Source organism: Saccopteryx leptura, chromosome 4 (genome assembly GCF_036850995.1).
Source record: "Saccopteryx leptura isolate mSacLep1 chromosome 4, mSacLep1_pri_phased_curated, whole genome shotgun sequence".
NCBI classification, from domain to species: Eukaryota; Metazoa; Chordata; class Mammalia; order Chiroptera; family Emballonuridae; genus Saccopteryx; species Saccopteryx leptura.
The window spans coordinates 124,091,785-124,113,335 of NC_089506.1; the positions used below are offsets into that span (position 1 = coordinate 124,091,785).

The 21,551-nt window shown below is 53.0% G+C and overlaps 1 protein-coding gene across 2 annotated transcripts in view; it reads right to left on the bottom strand.

The window, feature by feature from the left end:
• The window catches only part of RBFOX3 (RNA binding fox-1 homolog 3), a 376,035-nt gene extending 358,869 nt beyond the window's left edge, over positions 1-17,166 (bottom strand). For both annotated transcript variants that reach the window (XM_066381461.1, XM_066381459.1), the window contains exon 1: positions 16,690-17,166. The gene's annotated coding sequence lies outside the window, so the exon portion shown is untranslated. The remainder of the gene's footprint in view (positions 1-16,689) is intronic.
• Positions 17,167-21,551: the final 4,385 nt, after the last annotated feature.

Below are 21,551 nucleotides of genomic sequence, written 5' to 3' on the forward strand. Positions count from 1 at the left end.
CTGGAGGACCCCTTGATGTGTGTGTATCGTACATGCATGTGAAGTTTTTATCCCAATCCTTAAATGAGGTCTTCACTGAGAATTCACAATTCCCCCGTGGCCTCAATCTTGCAAAGATTGCTTTTTTAACGTTGTTAGGCCTTAATTCTAATAAGTCTCGTCTTTGTTACAGAACCAGGTCACATTGCCTTGACACAAGCGGCTATCCTTCATCAGCCGGAGGAGTGGGCAAGGGGAGAGAGGGACCATGAGAGGAAGGGGCAGGGGCCAGGACCCAGAGAGGGGATCCTGCCTTCACTCGATGGAACACTACAATAATCTAATTTCTGGGAACCAGAGTGGGCTGATCACTTTAGATAACTGATAAAACAATGTCTCCTACCAATGTTAGTTTTCTGTTTGTATCTTAATGTTTTGTTTTTTTGTTTTTTTAATGAGGCACGGAGGAAGGGGAGGCAACAGAACCCAACAGCTATGCCAGGCATGCGTTCAGGTCCCGGGCTGGACAGAAGGTCCTTTGCTCTGGCCCAGCCCCCAGCTCCTGCCAATCTGCTCCAGTCCTGAGGCCAAATGAGGAAATAAAGGAATAATGGGACCAGCAGGCTTCAGGACAGTGCCCAAAAGCTACTTGGAGGAGGGGCGCTCAGCAGGATTTGGATACCTTGGGAATCTGTCAAACAAACACTCTCCCTCCTCCTTCCCCCCAACTCCCTCTACCTAGAATGAGTTGTTTTAAGGGTGAGGGGGATATGGAGGGAGAGACATAACTGAGGAAACTGAAGCTGTTTATCTGCATTCTCAGGACAAAAGGACAGACCCCTTATGCCTTCTTGCCACGTTTATTAAGCACCTACTACATACCAGAAAGGTAAGAGGCTGTGCCTCTTCCCCCCACTGCTGGCCACTGAGAATGGAACCATGAGCTATGGGCTGAGATGGTACCAGACTGCTCCCCAATCCCATGGAAGCTTTCTAAGACACAGCATGTGTGACCAGGAAGGAACAAGGCCTTCATTCTAGAAGGTTCTATATGTGGAGCTATGGGATGGGAATAGAAGCACCCAGGCCACAGGAAGGACAGTGAAACAGACCATTGTCTCCAGATCCTGTGACATTCTCTGGAAGCTTCTTTTCTTTGCCATCAACCATCTCCTCTCTTACCCCACCCTGATGCCCCCCATTCATTTGAATGGGTATTTAAATTGACCCTGGACAAGAACAGGGAAGGCACAGACAACCCCAGACCACTGCTGGGCCCTTCAGCAAGACTTGCTGTCCCTGCTCCTGTCCCTGGGTCTCTGTGACCCCGCAGTACCCTTCTGGGAGGGCAATATGAAAGCACAGCCAATTGTTTAAATATAAAAGTTCAAATCAATAACGCTACCTAATATAAGTCACCTGAGACATGAAGGTCATTTTTTAAACTTTGGTGGCAAAGAGCACTGGTGCCCAGACTGAAGGGCTCACATGGGAGGTGGGGACAGCACGCAGCCTTCCAGGGCGACCCCAAGGATGCAAGGGTCCATGTGGTCCAGGCACAGACACCCACACAGGAACCCATTCCCCTAACCGAGCCTCTCGCCCAAGCCCCAGCCACCCACCCAGCAAGCGCACACTGAGCACCTACTGTGTGCCAGGCCCTGTTAGCCCTGACCATATGGAGCCAGACCAAGACAGTGTGGGTGTATCTGCATGTTTCCACATTCAAACACGCAGAATGCTCTGCCTTCGTCCTTCCACACCCACCTGAAACAGCCACATAAAACCCACCCTCTGAACAGAGCATTCTTTCTAGAACAGTTTTAATTCCTGTTCCCTACCACAGGGCAGGGGAGGGAGGTTGTGAGCAGTGGAGGACTCTGAGAGGTAGAGTGCCAGCTGCCAGTGGGGAGAGGGCAGGTGCTGGGAAGGACAGCCCTGGAGCTGTGCTTTAAGCCAGCTGCCAAGTCACAGGGGCTCTCATGCATTCCAACAACCCTCCTAGAGAGAAAGCAAGGTGGCAACCCTTGGCCCACGAACAGCAGATTCTTGGATCCCACAAAGTGTAAATCTGCCAGCGGAGCAGTATGCAGCACATGCTGCATAGTATCGATTCATCTACCATCAGAAATCATTTCACTTCTGCTCGCCGTTAGCATCAATAGTCACAAGCTGACTCCCCTGTAGATGGGCTATACTCCACTCTTAAAGGTGCAGCCAGCCCCAGGGTCATGCATCTAGAGGAGTCTCAAGCTGTCTTCCAGAATAGTCTGCTCCAGAACAGTCTAGCACTTTCCAGAACACTCCAGTACCGTCTAGAACAGTCCAATGCTTTCCAGAACAGTCCAGCACCTTCTTAGGCATTTTCCATCCCTTTCAGCTAATCTTCACTCCAAGTTCAGCCCAGAGGGGTGGCTCAAAGACACACCTGAGGCATTGGGGGCATTGTGCTCTCTTTGATAGCCAACCCTGGTTCTGGGATTGTGTGGCAGACAGTCCAAGGTTTACGTCCAGGCCGCAGTAAAGGAAGAGAACATGGCTGGGTGCACAGCTCAATTGAAGCCACAGGGCACCACCTTGTGTTGTCAATCCCAAGGGCACCCAGGGCCTGTTTCCTCTCCAGGTCAGAAACCGTGGTGGCTCTCCTACAGAGCAGTGGCTGTAGCTTCCCTCTGGCAGCACCCACCCGACCCCGGTCCCTGGGCATACCCTCCCATGCCACCAGGACTCAGTGCGCTGCTGGCAACATGACCAGGGCTCAGAAACTCACACAGGCCCCTCACTGCCGGCGGGATGGAGGGCCAGCAGAGCACGAGGCCCACTGCCCTCTCAGCCAGCTGTCAGAATTCTCCAAAGACTGAGCACCTCCTGCAGGCAGAGAGCCCCCCATGTCCTGAGTGACGGCGGGCTCTGCCTTCAAAGCACTTACAACCTAATGCAGCAACAGAGGCACGAACACCCACAGGACCTGGGGTTCCTTGTTTGTCCTTACTGAGCTGATGATAGCTCTCAGGAGATGGCTGGAAAGATGGAGTGCTGACTGTTGGACTGGAGGGACCGGAGGCCGGCCTCCAAAGACAGCTTCTCATGTCCTGTGTGTGGCAGTATGCACATGTCCCAAATGCCCACAACTTTAGATGCGGCCAAGATGCTGTTCTGCCCATGACTGAAAGGATCCAGAACCTCCCTATTTGCCTTCACCATCACTTAACTGGCCAAGCAGCTCCTACAATTCTCCAGGGGAAACTGGTCACACTGGTCTCAGCACCCACTGCCATCCTATCCACAAGGACATCATGAGGAGACCCGAGGGCCCCTTCACCCCAAATGTTTCTTCAGGAAAATACCTGCCCTTAAATCACGCGCTCACAAATCAGCCAAAAAGGCGATTGTGCCAGAGTCTGAGATCACCTCCCATCTGCAGAAAAGTGAGACCAGCAGGAAAGTGAGGAGTCCGGTGCAGCTGTGCAGCTCAGCGTGCCACAGGACGCAGGGCTCCACTAGGGATGCACCAGGGCCACAGGGGAGGGGGAGCACGGCAGCTCTGCGCCGAGCTCAAGGGAAGGAAACCAGAGCCCGAAAATGAGCCCTCTGGAGTCCCCGTTGCTACTCCTTGACCATGTGGTCCAGTGCCAGCGCCCTCATCTGTCATGACAATCCCCAACACCCAGAATTTACTGCCCGATTTCAGGCCCTGTGTCTACTGTCACAGGCTCAGTGCCCCACATGGCCAGGCTGCTTCCTGCCTCCCCAGGAACAGAACAGCCTCAGCACGCGCTAAGCAGAGGGCAGACACCCTCAAGTTCACAGCCTCGCCAGACACAGAAACAGCCAGCCGTGCTGTCCGTCCATGTGAGGAAAGCAGTAGGACCCCAAGGCAGGCAGCAACAGGGTACACAGTTGGCCCGCAGCCTGGCCTCTTCTCTTTTTAGCTGCTGTTTTGGCCACATAGGCCACACTTGGACCAGGAGCTCCCTGCAGGTCCCCACGCAGCCTGGCAGAGAGCAGGATGACATTTTAAGAGCCCCTGTCTCTGAGCAGAGAGGGGTCTAGACAGAAGGAATCTTGGTCTAGCTTCTCTCTCTGGCCTTGACCTCCCCCCTTCACTATGGATTCTCCCCAAACCCCTGCAGATATTCACCACCCTAGAGTGTGGTCTGGGCACACACTTCTCAGCCACCACAGGCCAGCCTCTGATTGCAGCTACCCTGTTGTACATGGTCAGGTGCAGGCAAGCACCCCTGGAGGAAACCAGCACCTGAGCAGGGGCTGAAATGGCATGTGCTCACACACCCGCCCGCCTTTAAGGACCTGGAGTGATGTAGTCTCTGTTCTCTGGTTATAATTATTTTCGCATGGGACACCAATTCTGTCTCCAGTATCTCAGAAACGCTACACTGCAACATCACATCCCATGATCCCCAGCCCTCCCCTCCACACTGATCAGGCAGCCAAGGCCCCACACGCACCAGAGCTGAGCACAGGCCCCCAGCTGCCCCACTTAGAGTGAGAGCCCAGGAACCAAGCATGCGGTAACCATGGCAACTTCACAAAGTTTAAAAAAATAAGTTTGTGAGTTGTTGGTTATTTGGTGCTTGAGTGGGTTGAGTTCTTTCCTTCCTTTTTAAGATAAGAAGGTCCCTGAGTAACCCCTTCACCAGTTTGGGTCCAGTGTCCCAGGGATGGACCCTAGACTTTGAAACTGCCTTCCAAGGGGGAGGTGGTCTCTCCTCTGAGCGCCATGGACTCAGGCCCCAGCTCTGTCCTCCCTGAGGGTTGTTCTCCATGGGATAAGTGTGCCTCCCACATGTGCCCCTCTTAGCATCTCCTCCTCCCCATAAGTCCTGATATTGGCGATCCAGAACCCTCAGAATCCCAACCAGGTTCCGAGACAGCGCTCACACGTGTTCCCATGCGGGTAGAGGGTAGGCAGCCCATGCAAGACCCTGATCCCCACACGTGTGCATAAACTACATCTTCCCCACAAACAACATTCTGTCCACACTCAGAAATGCCTGGTGACCTCAGTGGACACCACAGGAGCCGCTGCCCTATAGGCTATAGATGCCAGGGGACATGCTCACGTGGATGCAGAGCACACATGCATGCACACCACTGTCCAGCGTGAAGTCCCAGCAGCAGGCAGCTCAGCCCCAAAATGTGCACTGCCTTGGTTGTCTGCGGTGCACCCCTACAGAACAATGGGGAGCCCTGGGGGGACCACGCCCACCAACCTGTCTACACTGTGAACCCTGTTTGTTATAGACCGGAGATGTGAGCACTGAAGAGCACCTGAGCCACCGCCAGGCTCCGTGTCACAGCTGTAGTGCCAAAGAGCTGGGCATATGACTGTGAAAAAAAGGAATACTTTTTTTTTTTAAGGCAGAAAAATCCTAAATGGCCCTTTCAGCTTTTCAGCGCACATAATTGTAGTATCCGAGTTAATGAAACGCCTGGTGTGCTGGCTGGCTGAATACCTGCTAATGCCCAGCCCTGTGTTCATGGGGAACAGCCCCATGCTGCTGGAAATCAGACCCTGGTGGGGAGGTGGGAGGGGCGGGGGAAGAGGTGGGGAAACACAGGAAATAAGAGCATTTCCAGGAATGACAAGGTTCCCGCAGAATCACATCATCAATTAGCCAGAAGAAGGGCCCAGGAGCACTTGGCACCTCATTCCCACAAAGACAAAGTTTTCTTGAAGAAACTGCCAGACTCATCGAGTCACTGAGCCTGACCAGGCGGTGGCGCAGTGGATAGAGCATCTGACTGGGATGTGGAGGACCCAGGTTCGAGACCCCGAGGTCGCCAGCTTGAGCACGGGCTCATCTGGTCTGAGCAGAGCTCACCAGCTTGGACCCAAGGTCATGGCTTGAGCAAGGGGTCACTTGCTTGACTGTAGCTCCCTGGTCAAGGAACATATGAAGAAACAATCAATGAACTAAGGAGCTGCAACAAAGAGTTGATGCTTCTCATCTCTCTCCCTGCCTGTCTGTCTGTTCCTATCCATTCCTCTCTCTGACTCTCTGTCACAAAAAACAAACAAACAAACAAACAAAAATCTTAAACTCTTCAAGTCACTGAAATAAGAGCAGAACAAGTGAAGGAGGGGGACCGCTGATTTTGGCTGGTGCTCAGACGCCCGGCTCCCAGCAGTCTGGCAGAGGGGTGTGTGGGGTTAAACACACAATGGAACCTGAGACTATCCAAGAGCTGACCACACACAAGTGCACACACACCATGCACATATATACATGCAAGCACACGTGTGTACATGCCATGTGTAAGGTATACACACATGTGCATGCATGCTCTTGCCATGTGCCCTGTGTGTGTGTTAAGCATGTGTCACATGTCATGTGTAGGGCATGCACACGTGTGCACGCATGCCCTTGCCATGTGCCCCTATGTGTGTACATGTTAAGCACATGTGTGTGCATAAGTGCATGCACACTCTAATCTCAGGCTGGGGGTCACTATTGTGACCCACTAACATTCCACCTTGTGGCTCTCACGGATGCCAGGTGCTCAGGAGACAAAATGCAGATGTGTTACCCAGAGCTTCCTGCTAAGGCCCATCTCATCTCCCATCTGTGAGCGAAACCCTGGGGTCTCCAGGCCAAACTCCAGTGGTGCTCAGAGTCCATCAGACCCTTCAACAGTCCATTCCGGAGTCTTCAAACCCATACCCAGGGGATTGCTGCACTAAAGGCCCCAGGAAGCCTTTCAGCTCAGCCATCTAAGTGAAGGTGACTGATTTATTCCGACTGTCCTGACTCTTAACAACATTGCTCCCCTCCAGCCATGCAAGGCTTTAATTGTCCATCCAGCAGGGCAGGGAGGGTCTGTAAATCTTTCCTCCTGGCTGTTCTGAGCTCAGCACTGCTTGACCCGCTGTGGCCAACCTCTCGCCTGCATCCCAGCGGAGAAGTCTGCAGGCTTTTGAAGATAACTGAGGGGAAAGGGGCATGGAGGGCAGTAGGAGGAGAAAAGCTAGTGGGGTCATGGAGGGGGAAGGAGCGACCAGGCAGAGAGGTGTGGTCTCAGGCTTGGGCTGCAGAGGACTCTCGACTTCAGCTTCAGCGAGAGGTGGCTATAGGCCCAGTGGGCCCAACCCTGGGTGAGCCTCAGTATTCTCTCGTGTGGCTGGCAATCAGCACAGCCCTGAAAGGAAACCCATTGTGGAGGGAATGATCTCTCTCCATCTGGTCTTCACTGTGTCAACTGGACCCCGACAGAGGGCACAGGGACCTCTCTGTATGAGGCAGGCACAGAGCCCCAACGGGGTGATGGCCCAGGAGGTTGGGCCTCAGGCTCCAAAGCACGCCTCCTTCTCCTCCGGCACACTAATGCTCTCTGTAATTTCTGTATATATTAATGCCTTCTAAGTGGTGAACATTACAGTTATGACTATTACCGAAAGACTGCCTTTACAACCCTCTTCTTCTAGCATTCATTACTTCTCGAAAAGTTATCCTCGGGACTTCCGAAATTTTCACATCTGGTCTTAGGAGTTTTCTTCTTCAGATGTGAGCTGACCATATTTCCATGTCTATGGGCGGGAAGGGGGGTGATTAGTTCTCCTAAACGCAGTCTCCGTGGTGATGTGTGAGGAGGAAAGCACAAACCTGGGGCAGGGGGGCAGAGTCTGCGTGGTGAGCATGGAAACATGGACCCCCTCAAAAATGGCCTGGTTTTAGTTTTGCCCATATATTCTGTATAGGTTCTACTTAAAAAATGAGATTTCAACCTACATAGGGTATGGCGGGGGGTGGGGGCAGGGAGCCCCCATGCGACATTCATTTTACCTTCTTACACACGGGCCAGACTGGAAAGTGGATGTTAATCTTTACAGTATTGTCAACGCATGTACATAGTTAGACATGTATTTTCCAACGCAAGGGCGAATGTGCGGAAGACCCCATTCCCGGCCTGGGGAATATGGGGAGAGTCCAAAGAACACAAATTCTCCATGCATTCTCCTTCATCATCCCAGGGCAGAGAAACCCACCGTGAGACACAGAGACACTCTCTCTGGGAGGCTGCCTGTCGTCATGCTATAAAGTGGTCCCACACACTAACACCGAGGCTTGGGCAGTTAGGACGAGGTTAACAGGCTTCCCCATCAAACAAGATCATCCTGTAGCTCTTCTCTCCCTCCCGTGGGCCATCAGGAAAAAGTTCACAGCTGTCAGTGCACCAAACAGACTTCCAGGACACCAAAGCTGGATAAGGCATCGGTTGTCTGGGGTGTTGATTATAATATTACACTGCTAAAAACAATAATTCTCACCTTAAATTTCTCCAGTACTTCTCTTTTCTGCTAAGATCCTGAAACGGGTGACTAATGTACTTGGGGACAGCACCCCTAAGGGGTGGCAGCAATCATTCCAGTCTACCAAGAGTCCTGAAAGGTGGCTTCGGGCTGTTTCCACCTTGCCTGCCCCTACAGCGGGGACCCCAGCTAGACCTAATGGCACCCCAGTAGTCCGTTCAATGAGGGAGAATCAATATTCCAGAAAAACACCCACATTTTGTTTATTTCTAACAGGTTTTACAAGACTATGTTTTGGCTTGTTATGCATGGGGTTCTGAGAACCCAAAACCCTGAAGGCAGGGGTAGACCAAATCACTCCATCTGAGAGACGGCCATCTACAGGTTCAAAGGCGTCCAGGCAGGGCTGGGAGGGCGGGGCAATCATGATTCTTCTCCCTCCTTTCCTCTCCCTCATGAAAAATCCAGGTGGCATTGGCCTAAGGGTCCATCCTTTAGAATCCCACGCCACTCCTGAAAAAGCAGAACCCAGCTGCAGCATCCCATCCCCTTCCGTGGTGCTCCTGACATTCCTCAGGAGTAGAGGCATGGGGAGGGGACAGTAGTCCATGGAGAGGGCTCACCACAGACTGGCAGGAGCCTCTCCACTCTCTGGGTGCCCTGGCCAGGGCGACCACTGGGTCCACAGCCTCACAGACAGGCCTGCACTCATGTCCTTCTGTCTGGGGAGGGTGCTCCTGAGAACAGCAGTGCAGGGCTCCCCCAGGGGCCCTTTCAGACCATCCCAGTGAGCAGCAGCTCCTCGCCCACGGAGACGGAGGGGTGCCGAGACTTGTTTCCACCTTGGCACCTGCAACTCTATCTGGGCCCATTTTAAAGCAGCATGTCTCCTTATGGCTGCAGGAGACAGTGTGGAATCCATGTCCTTAACTCTGCCAAGAGCCCGTTCCTCCCACAGATGGATAGCACCAGGAAGGGCCATATCCTCCACCAGCTATTGTGTGCCTGCTATGCACCAGCTCTTTGCAGACTCTCCCTGTCCTTCTCAGAGAAGTGAAGTGAGGGGTAAGAGCCTGTCCGGGGCACAGGGTTGGGAAACCTTCACTGTCTCCCCAACAGCACACTGCAGTCAGCTTTTGACCTCACTCCCCCGGCCCACGGACTTCCCCCAGCTCCGTGGACCAAAGTGGGCCATACCTGCTCACTGCACAGAGGGCTGGAGCTTCAGGTCAGGAGAGAGGTAACTGACATGCAGCTTTGTTCAGAGTTGCATTAAACGTGCGTCTAGACGTGCGTGTCCTGGGGGGGCAGCCAGGACAGGTGATCTTGGGAAGCTCTGTTAATAAGGAGGCTAAGTGAAGAGTCAGATCAGACTCCCAGGGAGAACTGGGATGTGACGGGGAGCAGTTCAGTGTTGGGACCCCACAGGAGCCTGTGAGCAGACCCTGTTTGAAGCACCATTGTGGTCTCCTTTCACTTCCTGAGCCCCAAGGGGATGGGAACAGTGGTGTGTGCAGTCTATCATATTAAAAAGTCATCTTAATACCACTGGCTGAAAATTGGAGGTTGCAAAGCCCTCCTGCCATTGTCAAAAGGTGGGGCGGGGGGGAGGTAGGCAGAAGTAAGGTCACCCGCAGGAATGTTGATTTCAAGGTGTCCAGACGCTCTTATGTCCAGACCCTGGGCCACTGCCCTGTACCCAACCCTTAAAGTTCCAGAAAAAGTAAGATTTATATTCCATTTAATCCAGTAGAGAAACCTGTCATTTACATTCAATAAGGATTTCAAACCATTAAAGTTTAGTGAAAAATAACTTCTACACCTACCCGGATGTTCCCACCTTCTTAAACCTTTATCCAAATGGAATCCACCTTTTTTTTTTTCTTTCTTTCTTTTTTTTTGTGACAGAAAGAGAGAGAGAGAGAGAGGGACAGATAGAGACAGGCAAACAAGAAGGGAGAGTGATGAGAAGCATCAATTCTTCATTGCAGCACCTTAGTTGTTCATTGATTGTTTCTCATATGTGCCTTGACTGGGGGCTGCAGCAGACCAAGTGACCCCTTGTTCAAGCCAGCGACCTTGGGTCCAAGCTGGTGAGCCTTGCTCAAACCAGATGAGCAACCAGCAACCTCAAGCCAGCAACCTCAAGGTTTTGAATTTTGAACCTGGGTCCTCTGCGTCCCAGTCTGACGCTCTATTCACTGCGCCACCGCCTAGTCAGGCTCCACCTTTTTTTTTTTTCATACAAGTCAAACCTATGCTCTTTGGCTTCAACAGAGCCCCCCATTTCAACGTGAAAAGGCTTGCTGCCGAGAACAGTGTGCCTCTCGGGGCTCTCGCCATCCTTGCCTGAAGGGTAACTATCCTGAGATGCGACACCCAGCTCCACAGTCATCGTGCACATGGTGCCCAGCGACATACATGGCCAGGGGGCAGGGAAAGGGTACAGACTCCAGAGGGCCCCGTTTCTGCCAGTGGCATCACTTGATCTCATTTCGGGCTGCTGTTCTGTCTAGTCACAGGGGGCGCTCTGGATGTGCCCTGGACTTACGCAGGGTGCCACCTGCACAACCCTCTCAGCGGCCTGGTGGGAGGGGATCTTATCTGGGGGTTCTGGGTTACTTTTTGCTTGTTTGTTCTTGTGGAGGGGAGAATTCTGAAGCAAGATGAGAGGCATCTGATGGATCAAGGCCCACAGGGATTCTCCTCCTCTCTTCCAGACAAAAATAGACTCATTATGATCTCATCGAGCCCTCCCTCCCCAGAAAGGAACTTGGTCAAACTGTACAGGGTCTGGCTGGTGACAGGTGTCTGTCCCCAGGCAGGTTGCTCGTCTACAAGTGGATTATTTTCTTCTAAAAGGGTTAAAATAGACATACCTGACCACCTGCCTCTCCTCCTGGTTTCCAGGCACAGCCCTGCTCTACGCTGGACCAGAAGGGCTGTTTGATGTCCCTGAGCATCCACCTGGCAGAGACCTGTACACACAGAGCTGAGGACCAGGAGTAGATCAGGGAGGGAGCCTCGCCATCGCTCCACCTACGCCTGTTATTCTAGAGCAGTGGTCGTCAACCTGGTCCCTACCGCCCACTAGTGGGCATTCCAGCTTTCATGGTGGGCGGTAGCGGAGCAACCAAAGTATAAATAAAAAGATAGATTTAACTATAGTAAGTTGTTTTATAAAGATTTATTCTGCCAAACTTAGCGAAAACCGACATAAAGTACTTGGTAAGTAATTATTATTATATGCTTTAACTTGCTGTAACTCTGCTTTATAAATTTTATAAAGTAAAGTTACTTCCCTACTTTATAAATCACCATTACTGTGGAACCGGTGGGTAGTTAGAAAATTTTACTACTAACAGAGATACAAAAGTGGGTGGTAGGTATAAAAAGGTTGACTACCCCTGCTCTAGAGTCTTGGGAGAAAGCTCTTAGTTCAACCACTACCCAAAGCATGGTAGTAAAATTCAGCTGAAAATGTATGTATTCTCCCTCCTTTTTGCTGCTGGAAATATGCTCTGACTTTAAACAATTAAACCTTAAAAAAAAAAAAACTCCCAACAAGAACTGTTCTGCTCTTGGTCCCAGAGGAAACCATAAGCTCTAAAGACCACACCCCATTCAACCTGAGGTGACCAGTTGTAACCCACCTCCCAGGTAGGGTCAGCGGAAACCAGCCCTGAGCTACACAGGAAGAGGGGAATCTAGATCCAGTGGAAGAGGTCCCTGTCTCATTGCAGAGCCTGCCTTTAGGCACCTAAGTTTCAAGTGCAAGTGGCAGCCCTTTCCCAGGCCCTGGAGGACCCTGCAGGCCGGCCTCCCTCAGGGTGGCCGTCTTGCTCCGCATACAGCAGTCGGTTCTGCTCCAGCCAGACTCTGGCAACACTTCCCAAAATGCAATGTATATACTGTGAGTTTGCCCCTGGCTACTAGAGGAAATACTTTCAAATACAGTAACAGATTTTCAGGCTCTTTATTACCTAGAGTCACCTTCTAAGGCATGCTTCATTATCAGCGCATGTGTTGGAAAAACTGTGATAGCAAACTAATTTACTAAGTGCACTGTGCTTAAAAACGTACGTTTTATGAGCCAAATCAGTCCATGCTCTGAGATATTTCTTTAAGCGAGGATACTCATCTTTCTGTCTGTGGACTGTCAACACAGAACAAGACCCCACTGTGTACTCCTAATGCCATCCAGCGATGAGCTGAGTGCTAGCCTCAACTCTCATGAGCATCTAAGTGCCCACACCACTCAGAAAGAACAGGAGGGAAAGGACAGGACAAGGGAGGAGAGAGACAGCAAGAGACAAAGGGAGAGGGAGCCAGATGTTATAAATAAAAAAGAGACAGTAATGGCTTAGAGAGGAAGCTACGTCAGAAAGGCAGCAAAAATGACAATGTTTGGGGCTGCCTGAATGTTTCGTGAACCATGGAAACAACGTGCTGCTCTATGAAAAACTGTGGGGTGGTGCTGCAGCCCCTCAGAAAGACACCGGCATGAATAGGATGAGTATGGAATGCTGGCACCTTGTGCTGCTGCAGGAGGGGATTCAGGGAAAAACCCAGGTACCCAAGGGGGAGCATTCCTGTCTAGGGGAAGGAGGGGGAGTTTCAAGATGGTTTTTCCTCTTCACTTGTTTAAAAATAAAAAATCCCTCACTGGGCCCTGGCCGGTTGGCTCAGCAATAGAGCGTCGGCCTGGCGTGCAGGAGTCCCGGGTTCGATTCCCAGCCAGGGCACACAGGAGAAGCGCCCATCTGCTTCTCCACCCCTCCCCCTCTCCTTCCTCTCTGTCTCTCTCTTCCCCTCCCACAGCCGGGGCTCCATTGGAGCAAAGATTGCCCGGGCGCTGAGGATGGCTCTGTGGCCTCTGCCTCAGGTGCTAGAATGACTCTGGATGCAACAGAGTAACACCCCAGAGGGGCAGAGCATCGCCCCCTGGTGGGCATGCCGGGTGGATCCCGGTCAGGCGCATGCAGGAGTCTCTCTGACTGCCTTCCCGTTTACAGCTTCGGAAAAATGAAATATATATATATATATTCCTCACTCAACATCATCCCCACATCAGGTTCCATTTGTCTTTGTAACAGGGTATCAAGCAGGAACATGGAATAAATAAACGAGGAGAGACAGCCCACCGAAAATTGCAGGCGCACTGACAGACAGAGGGGCTGGAAGAGGTAATCCTCACACTGCAACCGCTGAAAAACAACATTCCCATTTCAACCTCGGCACTGTGGTAACCCCCTGCACATTCCTCCACACCCCTTTCCCACTGCCCCGGCCACTGCCACCCCCACCACCCTGACCCCTCTGGGTAGGATAGGAGCTTTTCACTCCTGTCTGCAGGAGAGTACGCATCAGATAACACTGTGTGCACAGCAGGGGGTAGGATAAATCCTCCAGCATCACTGCCCCTAGAAACAAGCCTTCAACTTCTAACATCACAGAATAATGGGGCCTCAGGTCATGGTTGAACAGGGAGGCTGTCAAAGAAGACTGCAGGGTAGAGGCAGGCTGGCAAGGACCCAGGACTGGGATGGCCTTTTCTTCCATCCCAGTTCTTCCCCAGATGTCTGAGGTCCATAATATCTCTCCATTTCTCGGAGGAGTCATGGGTAATGCTCAAAGTTGAGGAAATGGCAGGAACAGACAAAAGGTCCACTCTGAAATGGTACCCAGGAGTCTTCCCACCTGCCTCCTTTCTAATCTGCCTCTCTGCTTGCCCTGCACTCTCCTAGCTCCCAGCAGCGGGATGGGGAGAGCTTGCAGAGCCCCCAACGGCCCCAGGACATCCTCAGAGGTGGGAGAGTGGAGGGCAGGCTGCACACCCCAGCCCTGTCTTTGGTGCTGGCGCCTTCTGTGCCCCCAGCGACAGGGGTTTGCCCAGGCCTCTGTCTGCACTTCAGCCCAGCCTCTGGTCCCTGCGGAAGGGCAGTGATTACACCCAAGTTCTGCTGTGGCTCCTGTCCGAGGGCACTAGGCAAAAGGCATCTGCAAAAATGGCCCAGCATAGTCAGAGGCAGGGCCTGCCAGGACTTCCCTAGACTCCTGGCTTCTCCCAGCAAACCCGAGGCAACCAGAGGCTCCAGGGTGGACGCAGATCTCTCTAAGCCCCAGAGCACTGGAAGATGGGTCAGAGGGATCATGTTGGAACTCACTGCAAAAAAACCCAGCTGCTCAAGCTCCAACAGCCAATACGCCATTGGCCAACCTTCCCTGCTGAACCTTCCCTGCTGCCAACTGTCTCAGGACACCAGACCCAGGCTGTCTTAGCCTGAGGGCACCCCTCAACTTTGCCTCTGCTGCCTAACCCTTCAGGGCATCCCACCATACTCATCATGCACAGGAACCACCCTGTCCCTCCCAGAAGCTCCCAGCAGGGAATGAGGGGCTTAGTGTTGCTTCCAGGAGTGTGCGGTGTGTCCTGCGCCCACGCAGGGTGGTTCCCAGTCTCCAGGGAAGGATGGGGGTGGCAGCCTTGGTCCTCAGCACAGAAGGGAGCTTAGGTCCCACAAGGAGAGGTGGGAAAGGAGGAGAGGGGCCTCCACCCCTGACAGGGCCCCCAGAAGCCCCCGCCCCTGGGCACTCCTCCACCAGAGTAGGCGCCCACCCACCTGCACCCAGCTTTTACCAGGCAGCGCCTGCACTGCAACTTTTCTCCCTCTCTACCTTCACAATTTTTGCGTTACCTGGAGAGGCTAGTTTTCATGCGTGTAATATTCCCGTTAACAACAGCTTAATTAAGACATCTGCCCAAATCCTCGATACACATTTAATGAGCAGGTTCTGTCGCGATGTTTATACTTTTTAAAATTATTTCTTGCAGACCAGTAAAACCAAAGCCGGTTTCCTGCTTGAAAGGCCTCATTACGGGCTATCCCACTCCATTAGCCTGTACCTGCTCCGCAGCTAAGTGCGGGGGGCGGGGGGAGGGGGGGGGAGGGGGGGGGCGGCTCCCGGGTGACCGCCTAGGGCCGCCCTGAGTTGAGCTGTTTCAGCAGGAAATTAGCACGGCTGGAGAAGCGACTTAACCTGGGGGGAAGCCTATGTCCTGGTCATTTGCTTCCACTTTGGGGTGTCTCACGCATTAGGAAGAGCAGTGTCGCGGCAGTCCTTCTTTAAAGTGACCAGTAAAAAATAAATCCAGTCCCTCCCATAAGATGGAAAGCTCTGGCACCGAAGTTACACACACACACACACACACACACACACACACACACACACACACACACGCCCGCCCGCTGGGAGGGGCGGAGTCCTGGGCTCCCAGGAACACCCACACCCCAGAAGAGACCAGGACCCAGGCCACTTGCTCAGGGACAGGACAGAGTCCTAATGTCCCTCAACACCCGGAGCGGAGCTCTCATCCCCCGCGCGGAATGAGTTAGGCTTAGGGCACTGCAGAGATGCACGCCAGCGGAGGCTCCGCACTAGAGGGAGGCTGCGACCTCCTGCCGCTTCGCGCTGTCCCAGAGGCGCAGTGGTGGGAGACAGCTTTCCCCAGGGAGCGAGCCACGGACACCCCGGAGATCACGCCGACTTGTGGGGCCGCCAGGGAAGAAAGTTTGGGCCAGGGATGTGCCTAGCCACCCTAGCGCCCGCTTTCACAACCGGGGCTGCACTTGCCCCCTGGGGACAGACAACGCTCGGGAGAAGCAGACTGGGTTCCCACTGGCGACTTGGCCGGGATTGCCTCCAGCCAGCCTCCTGGAGGGCCCTGCTCTCTGCTTGACCCTTGCCGCTCTACCCTCGGGCACTGCGGGGTACTGCGGCCCGTCTTCACTAGGGAGCTGTGGGAGCTTCACCCTCCTCACAACTCCTTTGGGTCAACTCCTCAGGAACCCTCCTCCATGTGGACCTGGACAGCCCCCCCCTCCCCAAGCCTGGGCGCAGGAAGAGAAGCGCACTGCATCCTTCGGGGTCCCCGCTACCACCTGAACGGTCTCGGCTGCCCCTCCTGCCCGCACCCCCGCAAAGCCAGGATCTCCTCGAGCCTCGGCCTCCCCCTCCAGATAGTTTCCTGCGCCTCCAGGCATTGTGCCGCCGTGGTCACCACCACCACCACCACAGCCACGCAGCACACGGGACTCCTGGCGTTTCCATGGAGCCACATTCCCCGGCCTTCGCATTCATAAAATCTACCCTTCCAGTCCCCTACTGGGCCATGTGCCTCAACCCCAGCCCAGTAGGGACCCGGGGAGCCCCGACCCTATGCAGAGACCCTTGACCCTGAGTGCACCACCCTTCCCACACACCCTCGGACTGGTCCGGCTGCCCTCTGCAGCTCCGCACCCTGCCTCCCCCTGCGGGAGCCTCTGGGCCCCTCCCAGGTCCGTGCCACCCACACTCCTCTAGCCCCTAGCTGGCTCATCGCGATGGTAGTGACCACCGTGAGGCTAAGCGTGGGTTGCAAGGGCCAGGCTACTCACGGGCTCAGCACTCCCAGCAGCAGGTGATGGGGGCCCAGCGGCCATGCCCCGGCTGCATCCCGGCTGCGGAGCAGGCAGCGGCGTCCTGGGGCTGCGTGGGCACGGACGAGCTGGCAGAGAGGGGAGCAAGGAGCCGGGCTCCAGCGGTGGCGATGGCGTCTCCTCCAACCACGCGAGTGCCTGGGGCCGGGGCCGGGGCCAGAGCCGCTGTCCTAGAAGGCTCTGCTGGTTCCGGAGCTCGGCGTTCCTCACTCGCTCTTCTCTCTCTGCCTCTCTCTCTCTCTCTCTCTCTCTCTCTCTCTCTCTTTCTCTCCTTTCTCGCTCTCTCTCCTCCCCTTTTCTCTCTCTCCCTCTCTCTGGTTCCTCTGGCTCGCTCGGCTGGAGCGAGGAGACAGCAGGAGCACGCGGCGGGCTGCTGGGGCTGTGCGCCCAGAGCGCTGCAAAGGAGGGGCCTCCCGCGGCCGCGCGGCCGGGGAGGGTAGCGACGTGGGGAGAGCCGTTGCCTGCGTCCAGCCCCGCTGCGCCAGCCCGGCAGAGGCACCGCCCTGCACCCCACCCCCAACCCCGGCACCAAGGCGGTGGGCAAGACGCCCCCGTGAGTACCGCCCTCTGGCCGAGAGCCCCGCCTTGGCTCCCTTCCTCCAGGCGATTGTGGGAGCAAGCAGCCCCTATCAGGACCCCTGCCCTCCCACCTTCCTGGCGCTAGCCCAGAAAGGACACCACCAGGGATCCTCATAAACGGAACTTTCGACAATCTGCGTGCCTCCTCTTTCACTTTGCCCACACTCCGGTCATCCTTTACTAGGGCCTGACATTGGATGCCTTGCCTTCCTGAGGATGGACACCCACCACAGACAGCCCACCGCTAAGGCATTTGTCTAGATTGCCAACCCAACCGATTTATTAAACATGTCTACCCTGATGGGAGAAGAGGGATTGTTTCATTGTCTGAGCTCTGTGTAGAATTTGCCTAAAATCAGAAGAGTAGGTAGTCCCTGACCCCATTCCCAGGCTCCCCTAACATAGGGGATGTGGCCTTGTAGGGTATAGAAGGGTCTCTAGCCTTGGGAGGGGGAGAGGAGAGAAAGCTTAGGCCAAGGGCCAGTAGATTGGGGACCCTCTGGGTTGACAGGACCCAATGAGGGCAGTGATGGCTGGCATTCAGCACCAAAGGCAGGCCAGAGGGCCTGGACTGTCCCAAATGGAATAGCAGGTTGGGCAGGGCCTCAATTCTGTTTCTAAGCAAAAGACAGCCAGACAGATGCAGTGCCCACAGCCTGCCAACAATGGGCAGGGGAGGTGAGGGACTACATCCTCTAAGAAATTCTTAATCTAAATACAGATGAAAAACTGGCCTGATTGATTTTACTTCTATAACAATGATATTCCTCCTCATACCTAGCTGTCCTGCTTTTCCATGTGAGGCAAGAAGCTGGACACAGAATCTGGGGTTTGACAGGAGACTGAAAGACCAGGGCTCCACGCTGCCAGCTGCATTCCCTGCAGAACAGGAGAGGATACACGGTGCTTGAGACAAGTGGCTACTGTTCACTTATGAGCTTTCATTTCTGGCCCTCCGGCCTATTTGGGTCATTGATCTGTCTTGGCCAGTGAGGATCGTGCTATATAATTTCGAGTTAGCTGCTTGGTCCTGCAGCGAAACACCAGATAAAATGCCTTGTCTCTGAGCAAGGTAGCTGCTTGGTTGATTGAATTTCTGCAGCCCCCATATTTGAAATGGCACATCCCTGCTCAAAAGACCTAATTGGTTCTCCATGTCCTCTGCTGTCAGATGGTCCAGGCATTTGTGGCCTTGATGCATAGCTAAGCCCACTTCCACCCCATCACCCACCTGTCTCTCTCCAGGCAGGCCTCTTGCTTCACAGGGAAAGGCAGAGGTCCCTGTGAGCCACCATCCTGAATCATTCCAGCAAAGCTCCCTGAAGATGGCACCAAATCTTATTCCCAAACTCCATCAGAACCAGCCAGTGGTCAGCACACAGTCAGTCCACACAGACTCCTTGCAGGTGGATTAAAGTTGTTTTGTCATTTGTGGCCTCGGGACCTGCAGATCAGGTTTCTTAGGGCAGTGTTTGTCAACTGCTGGTCCATGGACCAGTGCTGGTCCACCAGAAATCTCATGCCAGTCTGAGAAAGAATTAACCACCCTGATGTTATATGAAGATTATGGTCCCAATGATCATAGTCAAATTCATTTATGCTCAAGGTGATTGCCACTTAACAGCCTATATCATTGATGACAATACTATTGGAGTTTTCTTAGATAGCTTTTGAACTTGTAGGGTCGATCAAACAACCTTCTGCACTATGCAGAACATTTACAAATCATGCACAATAAACCAAAAAATATCAGGACAAACTTAGGTAGTATTTGCTCCATCGTACAGGTTGAGTTTGGAAATCAAGCGCCAGCTTGTACCGTGTTGCACTGTTATGCGTGGTAAGATAACACTTTATTCATTACGTGTTTCCATTTCCAGCCGGCTATGTCACTGATCCCCAAGTGTAAAAAGGTTAAAAATCACTGCCTTAAGAAACAGGTCCCCACAGGACTGGCCTCATTACAAGCACCAGAGAATTTGCCCTTCTCACCAGAAAAGGGGGTCAGGGCCAGTCTGTATATCTTTATATTAGGACCAACCAGGAGGTTTGTAAAATTACCTTCAATGAAGAGGATTTTATAAACATCTGATTTGGAATATTAAAAAAAAAAAATGAGAATATGGAGTTGGGACTGGGAACGGTCCCTTGCCATAATTAGAAAAGAAACAAAAGGAGATTAAGCTCCTAAAATGACAACTGAACACACATAGCTAATTTTGTTTCCTCTGAAAAGTCCACTAAAACTATCAGAAGAGGTTTTTATTTAAAGTTATCAGCCCCCAAGGACCCTGGAACAAGGACAGGAAACAACACAATGTTGGGCCAGGAAAGCAAAGGGACCACAGTGCCTGCCCTCAAGGAGCTGAGTCCTGCCCCCCACCCCGGGGGAGGCTGAGAAACAGAGCCCCCAAAGCCACAGAACAGGTGGGACCAGGTCCTCATGCAGGTGGGGCAGGTAGCTTGGAGCAGTGGATACCTATTTAAGAAGCCCCCAGATGCAAGATGGCTGCCTACCCTAGATCACTGCATGGGGACACCCTGGAGATGTCTTCCCCTGGGAAGGTGATGCAGGGGCTCTGTGCCTGAGGGACAGAGGGGTATCTTGCATTCTGAAGGCTGAGAGCTCCATTTAGCCCCCAAGAGTCTACACCTAAAGATGTAACTTCATAACTTCGCTGTCTGCCAGCAGACAGCAGAGATAATCTCCCTTCAGGGCAGCCCCAGGGGACAAGCCCACCCAGACCTCAGAGCCTCAGGCATGCTCTGCAAGGCCTCCTGTAATGCTGGTAAACAGCTTAAATGACCAGACATCTGAGGAAAGCTTCAGTAAAGAGAAAGAGCTGCCATACAACCAGGGCAGGGGAGTACAGGAAGGAGTAAGCAACAGAAATAGCCATTTTTAATATCCTCAGAAACAGTAGAGAAGATACTGCATCCATGAACCAAGAATGAGATGCTATTTCAAGGAGAACATTTAGAGGACAACAACAACAACCAAAAAAGAAATGCTGGAAGACTAAGAGTGTGAGACCAGAAAGAAAAGCCTCAACAGACAAAAGTGAGAGAATGCCCTAGAATGCAAAGCAAAAAGACAAAGAAAAAAAGGAAAGGGCCCTGGCTGGTTGGCTCAGTGGTAGAGCGTCGGCCTGGCGTGCAGGGGACCCAGGTTCGATTCCCGGCCAGGGCACATAGGAGAAGCGCCCATTTGCTTCTCCACCCCCCCCCTCCTTCCTCTCTGTCTCTCTCTTCCCCTCCCGCAGCCAAGGCTCCATTGGAGCAAAGATGGCCCGGGCGCTGGGGATGGCTCCTTGGCCTCTGCCCCAGGCGCTAGAGTGGCTCTGGTCGCGGCAGAGCGACGCCCCAGAGGGGCAGAGCATCGACCCTTGGTGGGCAGAGCATCGCCCCTGGAGGGCGTGCCGGGTGGATCCCGGTCGGGCGCATGTGGGAGTCTGTCTGACTGTCTCTCCCAGTTTCCAGCTTCAGAAAAAGAAAAATAAAAAAATAATAATAAATAAAAATAAAAGAGGAAAGGATGCAAATATAAGGCCACCAACTCAGGTGTGTCTGAAAAGAGGGAGGATCATAAGTTAGTTACTTAATTCTTTTTTTTTCTTTTTTTTTAATTTAATGAGAGGAGGGTAGGCAGAGACAGACTCCTGCATGCACCCCAACTGGGATCCACCCAGCAAGCCCACTAGGGGGTGATGCTCTGCCCATCTGGGGCGTTGCTCCATTGCTCAGCAACCGAACTCTTCTTAGCACCTGAGGTCCAGGCCATGGAGCCATCCTCAGTGCTCAGGGCCAAGTGCTCCAATTGAGCCATGGCTGCAGAAGGGGAAGACTGAGAGAGAGACAGAGACAGAGAGAGAAAGAAGTAAAAGGGGGAGGGGTGGAGAAGCAGATGGGCACTGGGTACTTCTCCTGTGTGCCCTGACTGGGAATCAAACCTGGGATATCCACAAGCTGGGCCGACGCTCTACCACTGAGCCAACCAGCCAAGGCAATTACTTAATTCAAGACATTTTCCCAGAAATGTTTCCAAGGTCTCCACACAATGGATGGACATCAACTCACATTAAAGCAATGGTGGGATTCAAATAATTTAACAACCAGTTCTCTGCCCTAATGACCATTTTAAGTATAAAAAAACCAATATACTAAAAGGTAGTTTATTATTTCATGAACTTAATACTTAAATAAGAACAATGAAAGAGGTACACAAAACTAGATTCTGTTAG